The following is a 10,618-nucleotide window of genomic DNA, read 5'->3' as shown; positions in this document are numbered from 1 at the left end:
ATAGATTCTGTCAGTTGCTTGATCTGTTTACGATCAACATTGCGTGCAGCAGCCACCACAGCCTCTAGACACTGCTCCCAGAGGTGGACTGTTCTCCCTCCCTGTAGATCTCACATTTTATGAGGGACCACAGGTTCTCTATGGGGTTTAGATCAGGGGAACAAGAGGGCCATGTCATTATTTTTTCATCTTTTAGACCTTTACTGGCCAGCTACGCTGTGGAGTAGTTGGATGCATGTAATGGAGCATTGTCCTGCATGAAAATCATGCTTTTCTTGAACGATCCCAACTTCTTCCTGTACCGCTGCTTGAAGAAGTTGTCTGCCAGAAACTGGCAGTAGGTCTGGGAGTTGAGCTTCAATCTATCGTCAACCCGAAAAGGTCCCACAAGTTGATCTTTGATGATCCCAGCCCATACCAGTACCCACCTCCACCTTGCTGGCGTCTGAGTCGGAGTGGAGCTCTCTGCCCTATACTGATCCAGCCTCTGGCCCATCCATCTGGCCCATCAAGAGTCACTCTCATTTCATCAGTCCATAAAACCTTTGAAAAATCAGTCTTAAGATATTTCTTGGCCCAGTCTTGACGTTTTATCTTATGTTTCTAGTTCAAAGGTGGTGGTTTTTCAGCCTTCCTTACCTTGGCCATGTCCCTGAGTATGGCACACCTTGTGCTTTTTGATATTCCAGTAACATTGCAGCTCTGAAATATGGCCAAACTGGTGGCAAATGGCATCTTTGCAGCTTCACGCTTCATTTTCCTCAATTCATGGGCAGTTATTTTGCGCCTTTTTTGCCCAACACGATTCTTGCGACCCTGTTGGCTATTTGCTATGAAATGCTTGATTGTTCGGTGATCACACTTCAAAAGTTTGGCAATTTCAAGACTGCTGCATCCTTTTGCAAGACATCTCACAATTTTGGACTTTTCAGAGCCTGTCAAATCTCTCTTCTGACCCATTTTGCCAAAGGAAAGGAAGTTGCCTAATAATTAAGCACACCTTATATAGGGTATTGATGTAATTACACCCCAACCCCTCCTCATTACAGAGATGTACATCACCTGATTTACTTAATTGGTAGTTGGCTGTCAAGCCTATACAGCTTGGAGTAGGACGACATGTATAAAAAGTATCATGTGATCAAAATACTCATTTGCCTAATAAGTCTGCACACAGTGTGCTGCCGCAGGAACGACGACCAACATCGTACCGGTGGCTGCAGCGATATTAAGGAAATGAACGACGTGTCAACGATCAACGTTTTGGAACGATTTTGCGATCGTTGATGTTCGCTCATTAGTGTTACACACTGCGATGTTGCTACCGGTGCCGGATGTGCGTCACTAACGACGTGACCCCAACGATATATCAGTAGCGATGTTGCAGCATGTAAAGTACCCCTTAGCCTTGGGAACCTCCTGCTTCTGTCTTTATTATTTAGTTAATTGAATATCTTGCCAACGTAACAGTAAGGGGTTAAATGTTAGCTGCCAGTATAGAGAGCTGAGCCGGCTCTAGATAAGTTGAGTGCCAGTGAGCTGAGCCGGCTCTAGATAAGTTGAGTGTCAGCTATAGTATGTACCTTATACTGGCCCCTAACTGTCACAATCAAGGTTAGGGCAAATTAACCATCAATAGTGACCAGTTGGTCAAACAAAGGTGAGGGGCCTTCTTTCACCATATGTCTCCTGTGATGCCATAGTTCCTCATGGTTTGTCATGTCAGATGGAGGTCTACAAAAGGTCTCCAGCCTGCCATCTTTGTACTCCTATGAAGACTTGGCACAGGTGGGATTCTATTGTTCATATCTTGTCCTTGGCTGACCATGGCGAATATTGTCCTCAATATTGCCCATTTCTTGGTTCCCTTTCAAAAGAGCTTCAACATCACATCTTGAAACCCCAGTCTGCTTTAAAATCTTTTCCTGGGAGAGACTTTGCTGATGCAGTATAACTACCTAGCATCTTGTTGCTGTGCTCAGTCCTTGACATGGCATAACATGAAATTATCTTCCACAACATGAACTTTGTGAAATAGTTTGGCTGTTCCTCGCCCAGTTTTAAGCCTCCTGCATGGCTGTTTCTGTTTCAGTTCATGATCAAGTTTCAACCTACACAGGAAAATGACGATTATCATCTATGTGGTATACACTATTCACAAAAAGTCAGGAATGCTGTATTTGGCTTTAGAAACTTTGGGAGGAAAATGAGGGGTGTGTCTTATAATGTGAATGTAGCTTACCGGGAGGTGGAGAACGGGCACTGTGCTGGCTGTGGTGGGTGCTGTGCTGGCTGCGGTGGGAGCTGTGCTCGCTACAGTGGGTACAGTGCTTGCTGCGGTGGGGGCTGTGTGGAGCAGGGAGGTGCGGTAGGTGTGATGCTCTGTCGGCGGTGTGGGCTTCAAACAATGGCACCCGGAGTCAGCGCGTGCACAGATGGAGCTCTTGGCTCAATATCTCATCTGCGCACATGCCGCCTCCGTCCCATTGATCTCCCAGCAGCGGACTTAAAGAAAATGGGGCCTGGAGGTGGCACGTGCACCGATTAGATCTTGGCTTGTCATTCAGCCAAGAGCTCAATCTGCACACACGCCGACTCCGGGCACCATTTCTTTGAAGCCTGCACCACCTACAGAGCCTTTGTGACACCCGCTGCACTGTCCTGCTCCACACAGCCAGCAAGGTGCCCACCGCACTCAGAACAGCCCTCACCATAGTGTCTCCAGCATCGCCCTACTGCAGCACTGCTCCTGCCTCCTGGGACCCCACTTCACCACCGCTGCCGCCCCCTTCCGGTAAGACACCACTGGAGTATAAGATGGACCCCTTTTTTATCTCTAAATTTGGGGAGCCTTTTATAAAACGAAAAATTTGGTAATACTTAACTTGTACATCAAAGGTGAATTTAAACACAAAAGCTGAAACCTTGTGATTGCTGTTGCACATCTGACTATGTAATACAAGTGCCAAATGACTTTTCTTAAAAAATATATATTTTTGGTATTTTTTTTACTATTCTGTAGATTTTTTATTTTTTTTTCCTGTAGATATTATGGCTTTAATTCTTCTCTTAATTCTTCTGTTTGATAGACGGATGGTACATGAGGAATGGTGAGCGGGGGATAATCCTATTGATTGTGACTGATAAATGACATCAACGTCTCCTAGTGAAGAATCATGGTTTTGTAGCATGGGGGAAAATGAAATTGGGAGAATTTTTTTTTGTCTTGCGCGGTGATGGCGACAGTTAGAATATTTCACGTGTAATGAGATGTGTGTGCTATGTGCTATAGTGAACCACTGCTGAGCCATTAAATATATGTAAATGAAGGGAAACACAAGAGAGCTTGGCATAATAACGTGCGGAACAGAGAAATGGATCCTGGAAAGTGATTAATTTATTTGATGATGCCTCAAGTGAGGAATTTTAGGTCACAAATGAAGTGACAGAATGACAAATTACCATTTTAAGGAATTTACTGGGCATCATTACTGAACAATTGTCAGGTAGTTTATGGAGGCTGAGAAGATGGTATAAATATAGATCTTTTTTTTCCTTTTTTGCTGTGATGAATTATTAATCCCCTTTTTACAAAATCTTGGAGAATGATGGTCGGGGGCTTCACTAGAAATGATGTGTTCTACAATTTAAGCTAAATTCTCATTTGGTTTAGTACAAAGATCTTTACAATTAAAGTCTCAGTGGCGAGCAGTCAGAGGTGCACAGTCAATCGTGGGTTGTAATGTGATGGAATAGGATGGCGGTTTTTTTATTATTACCATTTTTGATGGCATAGTTTACAGGATTTTCATTGTCGTAGTTTTCCTACTGTGAAATGGCTCAGATGTTTATGGTTTACTGTGCATTATGAGGTGGTGTTGATTCTCATGCATTAAATTACTTTAGACATAGCGGGTTGTATGTATTATACATTGTACAGTTCCTATTCGTTAGAAGACACAACATGACCACAAAATTTCCTTCTTGATATCGTTCGAATCTGGTAATTTTGCTGCAGCGCCTCCGCAGTTCAAACTAAGAATTACATAATACCTCTCATGATTCATGTATGGCTCTGCCGTTCATGAGATGATGCATGTGTCCTGCCTCCGGGGTTTAGGTCCCTTGGGAGGGGCCTGTTCATTCTGGCCTCGTTCCAGGGGTCGCGTCGCCATATCTTGGTGCTGCTGCCTCCGGGACGCCACTAGTAATATTTCCAGTTCTGCTGTGTGCACTGTTACTGAGAGTTCTCTGCTTCTTGTCCTGCTACCCAGTACTGTTCATCCTGACCTCTGTTCCTCTTGCCCAATCTAACCTCCATCCCTCCTGCACAACCAGACCTGACCTCCATTCCCCCGACCTAACCTGACTTCTGTTTCTCAAGCCTCTTCTGACCTCTGCCCCTCCTTCCCGACCTTACCTCCGTTCCTCCCCGTCCTCCGGACTCCAGTCCTGTTCCGTGTTCTCCACTCCCTCCCTTGTGCTTACTTGCTCTCCCAGTATCCGACCTCAGCTCTGTTCTTTGACTTTGGCTTGTTTTCTCCTCGATACAGATGTGACATCCTAGCATAGACTCTGACTGATCAACTATCCCTGCTCGTGTGTTAGTGACCTCTAGTGGGCTTCTGTCTAACTGCACTCAGGAGTTCTCTTTCTACCTGAGTTCCTGTGCCCCCTAGCGGTGGCTTGACAATACCAATGCAAGTCTCTGCTTGCCTATAATGGTCTTCGTGTAATTCAGGATAGGGCAGATCCTCTAGAACAGTGTTCCTCAACTCCGGTCCTCAAGACCCACCAACAGTTCATGTTTTCAGAATTTCATTAGTATTGCACGGATGATAATTTATTCACTTGCATAGGTGATAATTTGCAAGCAATTGTGCATTGCTAAGGAAATCCCGAAAACAGTCATTGTTGGTCTGTCTTGAGGACTGGAGTTGAGGAACACTGCTCTAGAGACTGATGTGTTCTTTGTCACAGCACCTCATCATGACTAATAGATCAGGATCCTGTAGACTTTTATCCAAGGTCTTTAAAAATGGGTGGGTTCTAAAACAGTAGTTACGTTCCACGTCAAAGTCACTAAAGTACCAAAATTGCTCTACAGTTTCCTGCATCATATTAGATAAAAGTTGGACTATGTTGGACCATAGAGATTAGGTAATCAGCTTGACTGACCTCTCATGTCTACGATTGTAGAAGGTAGGAAGACCTTGGGGCCCCTGTGCAATAAATTGTGTTTGGGCTCCCCTCTTGTTATATTAGTATTCTCTGTACATTGTGCTGAGGAAGGGGACGGATATGCCCCTGAAACGCGTAGACCTGTGAAAATAAAGAAAAAGGGATTTACTAACAACATCTAGACTCCTGTGGTTTGGCGCGGTATATCAACCTGCTTTCTATTGCTCTTTGAATCGTCTCTTGGTATACCAGCAAAGCTGCATATATACAGTGTATATATATATATATATATATATATATAAATATTGCATAGTGTCCTCTCTTAGTATGTACAGTCCCGTCACTTACGTATCCAAGCTTTTAAACTAGGATCTGGGGTGTGACCGAAATGCACTCCTCCTATGGAATTGGAGCTCCAAATTAATAAGTTTTCTTTTACAAGCATTTAGGAAAGCAATACAGCACATATACTCTGTGGTGTACTGAAAGTTTCTGTCTTTATTACATCATATGACCAGCTTATATAGTATCCCAAACAAAGAAATAACTATGAACCAGTAATAGCCACAGGGGTGTGTGTAGAAATGTGAAACTTCCCCGCCCATCAGTGTTAGCTGAACCCTATAACTAGAGTTGAGCGCGGTTCGTGGTTCGTGGTTCTCCAGTTCGCGGCTCGAGTGATTTTGGGGCATGTTCTAGATCGAACTAGAACTCGAGCTTTTTGCAAAAGCTCGATAGTTCTAGATACGTTCGAGAACGGTTCTAGCAGCAAAAAGCAGGGCTTTTTACAGCTACAGTGTGCAGGAGCCATCGCTGGCAGCCTGCCACAAGCTGGTAACCAAGATAAACATCGGGTATCCAAGCAAAGCGCTTTGGTTAGTAACCCGATGTTTATCTTAGTTACGTGCAGGAAGCCCACACTTTCCCGCTCAGCTCGCTCCGCCCCCTCCTGCCCGCGGCATGTACACATACATACACAAACACACACACACACACACATCCCCCCCCCCATCCCCCCCCATCCCCCCCCGCCCGCCCGCTCGCTCGCTCGCTCGCTCGCTCGCTCGGCTTACCTGCGGTGATGAAGTCCCGCCATCCCGACCTCAGCGCTGTCACTGTCCTCCATGGCCGCCGCTTGTCACATCACCTATCGCTTCCGACCCGAGACTGACTAGCGGTGACGTCACGGACCTCTCGCGATACTTGCTGTGAAGGCGCCGGTCATTGACCTCAGTGACAGGGGCTGTCAGTGTGCTGGAGATCAGCGCAGGTAATGTACCTCGCTGACAGCAGCACTTGTCACCCCCCTGCAGTGACCTGGGCTGACCCATTGATGTTAGCTCAGGTCACTGCACTGCTCTCCCAGTCAATGGGGAACATCCTGCTCTTCATTGACTGGGACAGTGTGGATCGTCATGGCAACCCCTTGGATTACACCAGACCTGGATTTGTTTTTCAATCTAATAAATTGGTTAAAGAGGGAATGTTTTGGGGAGTGTTTTTTCAAATAAAAATGTGTTTGTCGTCTATTTTTTTTTATTACTGACTGGGTTGGTGATGTCGGGTATCTGATAGACGCCTGACCTCACCAACCCCAGGGCTTGATGCCAGGTGACATTACACATCTGGTATTAACCCCAAATATTACCCCGTTTGCCACCGCACCAGGGCGCGGGATGAGCTGGGGCGAAGCACCAGGATTGGCGCATCTAATGGATGCGCCACTTCTGGGGCGGCTGCGGCCTGCTATTTTTAGGCTGGGGAGATTCCAATAACCATGGACCTCCCTAGTCTGAGAATATCAGGCCCCAGCTGTCTGCTTTACCTTGGCTGGTGATCCAATTTTGGGGGACCCCTACGTGTTTTTTTTTTTAATTATTTATTTAATTTAAAATAACAGCGTGGGGTGCCCTCAGTTTTGGATTACCAGCCAAGGTGAGGTTGCCAGCTGTGGTCTGCAGGCTGCAGCCGTCTGCTTTACCCTAGCTGGCTACAAAACTAGGGGGAACCCTATGTCATTTTTTTTTCATTTTTTTGGCTAAATACAAAGCTAAGCACCCCTTAGTGCCACATGAAAGGTACCAAAGGGTGTTCCACTTTTTCTCCATTTTTTTCTCCACTTTCTCTCCACTTTTTCTCCACTTTTTCTCCATTTTTTTCTCCACTTTTTCTCCACTTTTTCTCCACTTTTTCTCCACTTTTTCTCCACTTTTTCTCCACTTTTTCTCCTCTTAATCTCCACTTTTTCTCCTCTTATGCTCCACTTTTTCTCCACTTTTTCTCCACTTTTTCTCCACTTTTTTCTCCACTTTTTCTCCTCTTATGCTCCACTTTTTCTCCACTTTTTCTCCACTTTTTCTCCTCTTATGCTCCACTTTTTCTCCACTTTTTCTCCACGTTCTCTCCACTTTTTTCTCCACTTTTTCTCCTCTTATGCTCCACTTTTTCTCCACTTTTTCTCCACTTTTTCTCCACTTTTTCTCCACTTATGCTCCACTTTTTCTCCACTTTTTCTCCACTTTTTCTCCACTTTTTTCTCCACTTTTTCTCCTCTTATGCTCCACTTTTTCTCCACTTTTTCTCCACTTTTTCTCCACTTTTTCTCCACTTTTTCTCCTCTTATGCTCCACTTTTTCTCCACTTTTTCTTCACTTTTTTCTCCACTTTTTCTCCTCTTATGCTCCACTTTTTCTCCACTTTTTCTCCACTTTTTCTCCACTTTTTCTCCTCTTATGCTCCACTTTTTCTCCACTTTTTCTCCACTTTTTCTCCTCTTTTTCTCCACTTTTTCTCCTCTTATGCTCCACTTTTTCTCCACTTTTTCTTCACTTTTTTCTCCACTTTTTCTCCTCTTATGCTCCACTTTTTCTCCACTTTTTCTCCACTTTTTCTCCACTTTTTTCTCCACTTTTTCTCCTCTTATGCTCCACTTTTTCTCCACTTTTTCTCCACTTTTTCTCCACTTTTTCTCCACTTTTTCTCCTCTTATGCTCCACTTTTTCTCCACTTTTTCTTCACTTTTTTCTCCACTTTTTCTCCTCTTATGCTCCACTTTTTCTCCACTTTTTCTCCACTTTTTCTCCACTTTTTCTCCTCTTATGCTCCACTTTTTCTCCACTTTTTCTCCACTTTTTCTCCTCTTTTTCTCCACTTTTTCTCCTCTTATGCTCCACTTTTTCTCCACTTTTTCTTCACTTTTTTCTCCACTTTTTCTCCTCTTATGCTCCACTTTTTCTCCACTTTTTCTCCACTTTTTCTCCTCTTAATCTCCACTTTTTCTCCTCTTATGCTCCACTTTTTCTCCACTTTTTTCTCCACTTTTTCTCCACTTTTTCTCCTCTTATGCTCCACTTTTTCTCCACTTTTTTCTCCACTTTTTTCTCCACTTTTTCTCCTCTTAATCTCCACTTTTTCTCCACTTTTTCTCCACTTTTTCTCCACTTTTTCTCCACTTTTTTCTCCACTTTTTTCTCCTCTTATGTTCCACTTATTCTCCACTTTTTCTCCACTTTTTCTCTACTTTTTCTATGGTCGGTCTACCCATTAGCTCTGCCATGCATAGTGTAGCTCTACACCTACTGCACATGTTACTTTATGATTGACATCTCTTTCGTACCAGAGCTGTCTAAGTCTACTCTGACCCCATATTTGTCATTACTATATTGTCCTTGTACTGTATTATGACATTTGTATCATGTGTTTCATTTCTTGCTGTGTTGCAATTTTTTTGCTGCATCCCAATTGTACCTCTACATTGTTCGAGTTTATGTTATTGTTCTCTCACTCTTATGTGATACTGATTATTGTCATTTTTCATGATTACATGCAGATAAGTCCAATCTGACGAAGGCTCAGGCCGAAACGTCATTTGTAACTTGTTTTGGACAAAAACATATATGCTTATGAAAAAAAAATTTTCTTAATACGGACCAATAAAGAGTGATTTTGCATTACTATCCATTGTGACTTACTGACTTAGTCTGGGAGATATAGAGTGCCGAGGTTACTCACTAATTTTATCTATTATTACCTCTGAGCACCTATATACCAGTGAGCAGAGCTTCCTCTACAGTAGTTCTCCTGATTAGGCATGCCCTTACCTCATGAGCAGGGCATTGCAGCTTTGGTAGCAACCATTACGACATGGACTCTGCTGCTGTGGACCCGGGGAGAGTGAGTGCAGATTCATTGCACCCACACTCCTCACATGAAGGGTCCGCACTCCTAGAAAATGGGGGATACGTTCCCTGAGTGTCTCCCCCCCATATTCTAGACGGTCCAGAGTCGTCGTGGGACCCCTTTATTTTTTTTCTTACAATAAATTGGTGAAAGAGGAAATGTTTTGGGGACTGTTTTTTCAAATAAATTTCTTTTGTCGATTTTTTGTTTTTGTTAGTACTGACAGTTTATGATGTTGGGTATCTAATAGACGCCATGACATCACAAACTGCTGGGCTTGATCTCAGGTGACTTTACAGCTAGTATCAACCCGATTTATTACCCCGTTTGCCACTGCACCAGGGCACGGGATGAGCTGGGGTGAAGCGCCAGGATTGGCGCATCTAGTGGATGCGCCACGTCTGGGGTGCCTGCGGCCTGCTATTTTTAGGCTGTGAAGGCCCAATAACTATGGACCTTCCCACCCTGAGAATACCAGACCACAGCTGTCCGCTTTACCTTGGCTGGTGATCCAATTTGGGGGGTCCCCTACTTTTATTGTGTAATTATTAATATTTATAAAATAATTATAAAAAAGAGCCTGAGGGGACCTCCACATTGGATCCCCAACCACGGTAAAGCTGCCAGCTGTGGTTTTCAGGCTACAGCCGTCTGCTTTACCCTAGCTGGCTATCAAAAATGGGGGGACCCAACGTAATTTTTTTTTTTTAACTATTTTTTAAATAGAAAAAATTAATGGGCTTCCCTGTATTTTGATTGCCAACCAAGGTAACGGCAGGCAGATGGGGGTGGCAACCCATAGCTGTCTGCTTTATCTGCGCTGAGAATCAAAAATACCGCGGAGCGCTACGTCATTTTTTTAAAGATTTATTTTTACAGCACTGTGATGTCCAGCAATCAAAATACAGGGAAGCCCATTTTATTTTTAGTTATTTAAATAAATAATTAAAAAAAATATATGTTAGCTCCCACTGCATTTTTTGTATTGCTAGCTAAGGGTAATCCAAGCAGCTACTGGCTGCTAACCCCCACTGCTTGGTGTTACCTTCACTGGCAATGGAAAATCCAGGGAAGCATTTTTTTTTTTTTTTTTGCCAAAAAGCTACAAAAAAAGGACGTGAGCTTCGCCATATTTTTGTATGCTAGCCAGGTATAGCAGGCAGGTGCTGGAAGAGTTGGATACAGCGCCAGAAGATGGCGCTTCTATGAAAATGCCATTTTCTGAGGTGGCTGCAGACTGCAATTCGCAGCAGTGGGG

Source organism: Anomaloglossus baeobatrachus, chromosome 7, assembly GCF_048569485.1.
Source record: "Anomaloglossus baeobatrachus isolate aAnoBae1 chromosome 7, aAnoBae1.hap1, whole genome shotgun sequence".
NCBI lineage: Eukaryota > Metazoa > Chordata > Amphibia > Anura > Aromobatidae > Anomaloglossus > Anomaloglossus baeobatrachus.
This window is presented reverse-complemented; position numbering follows the sequence as displayed.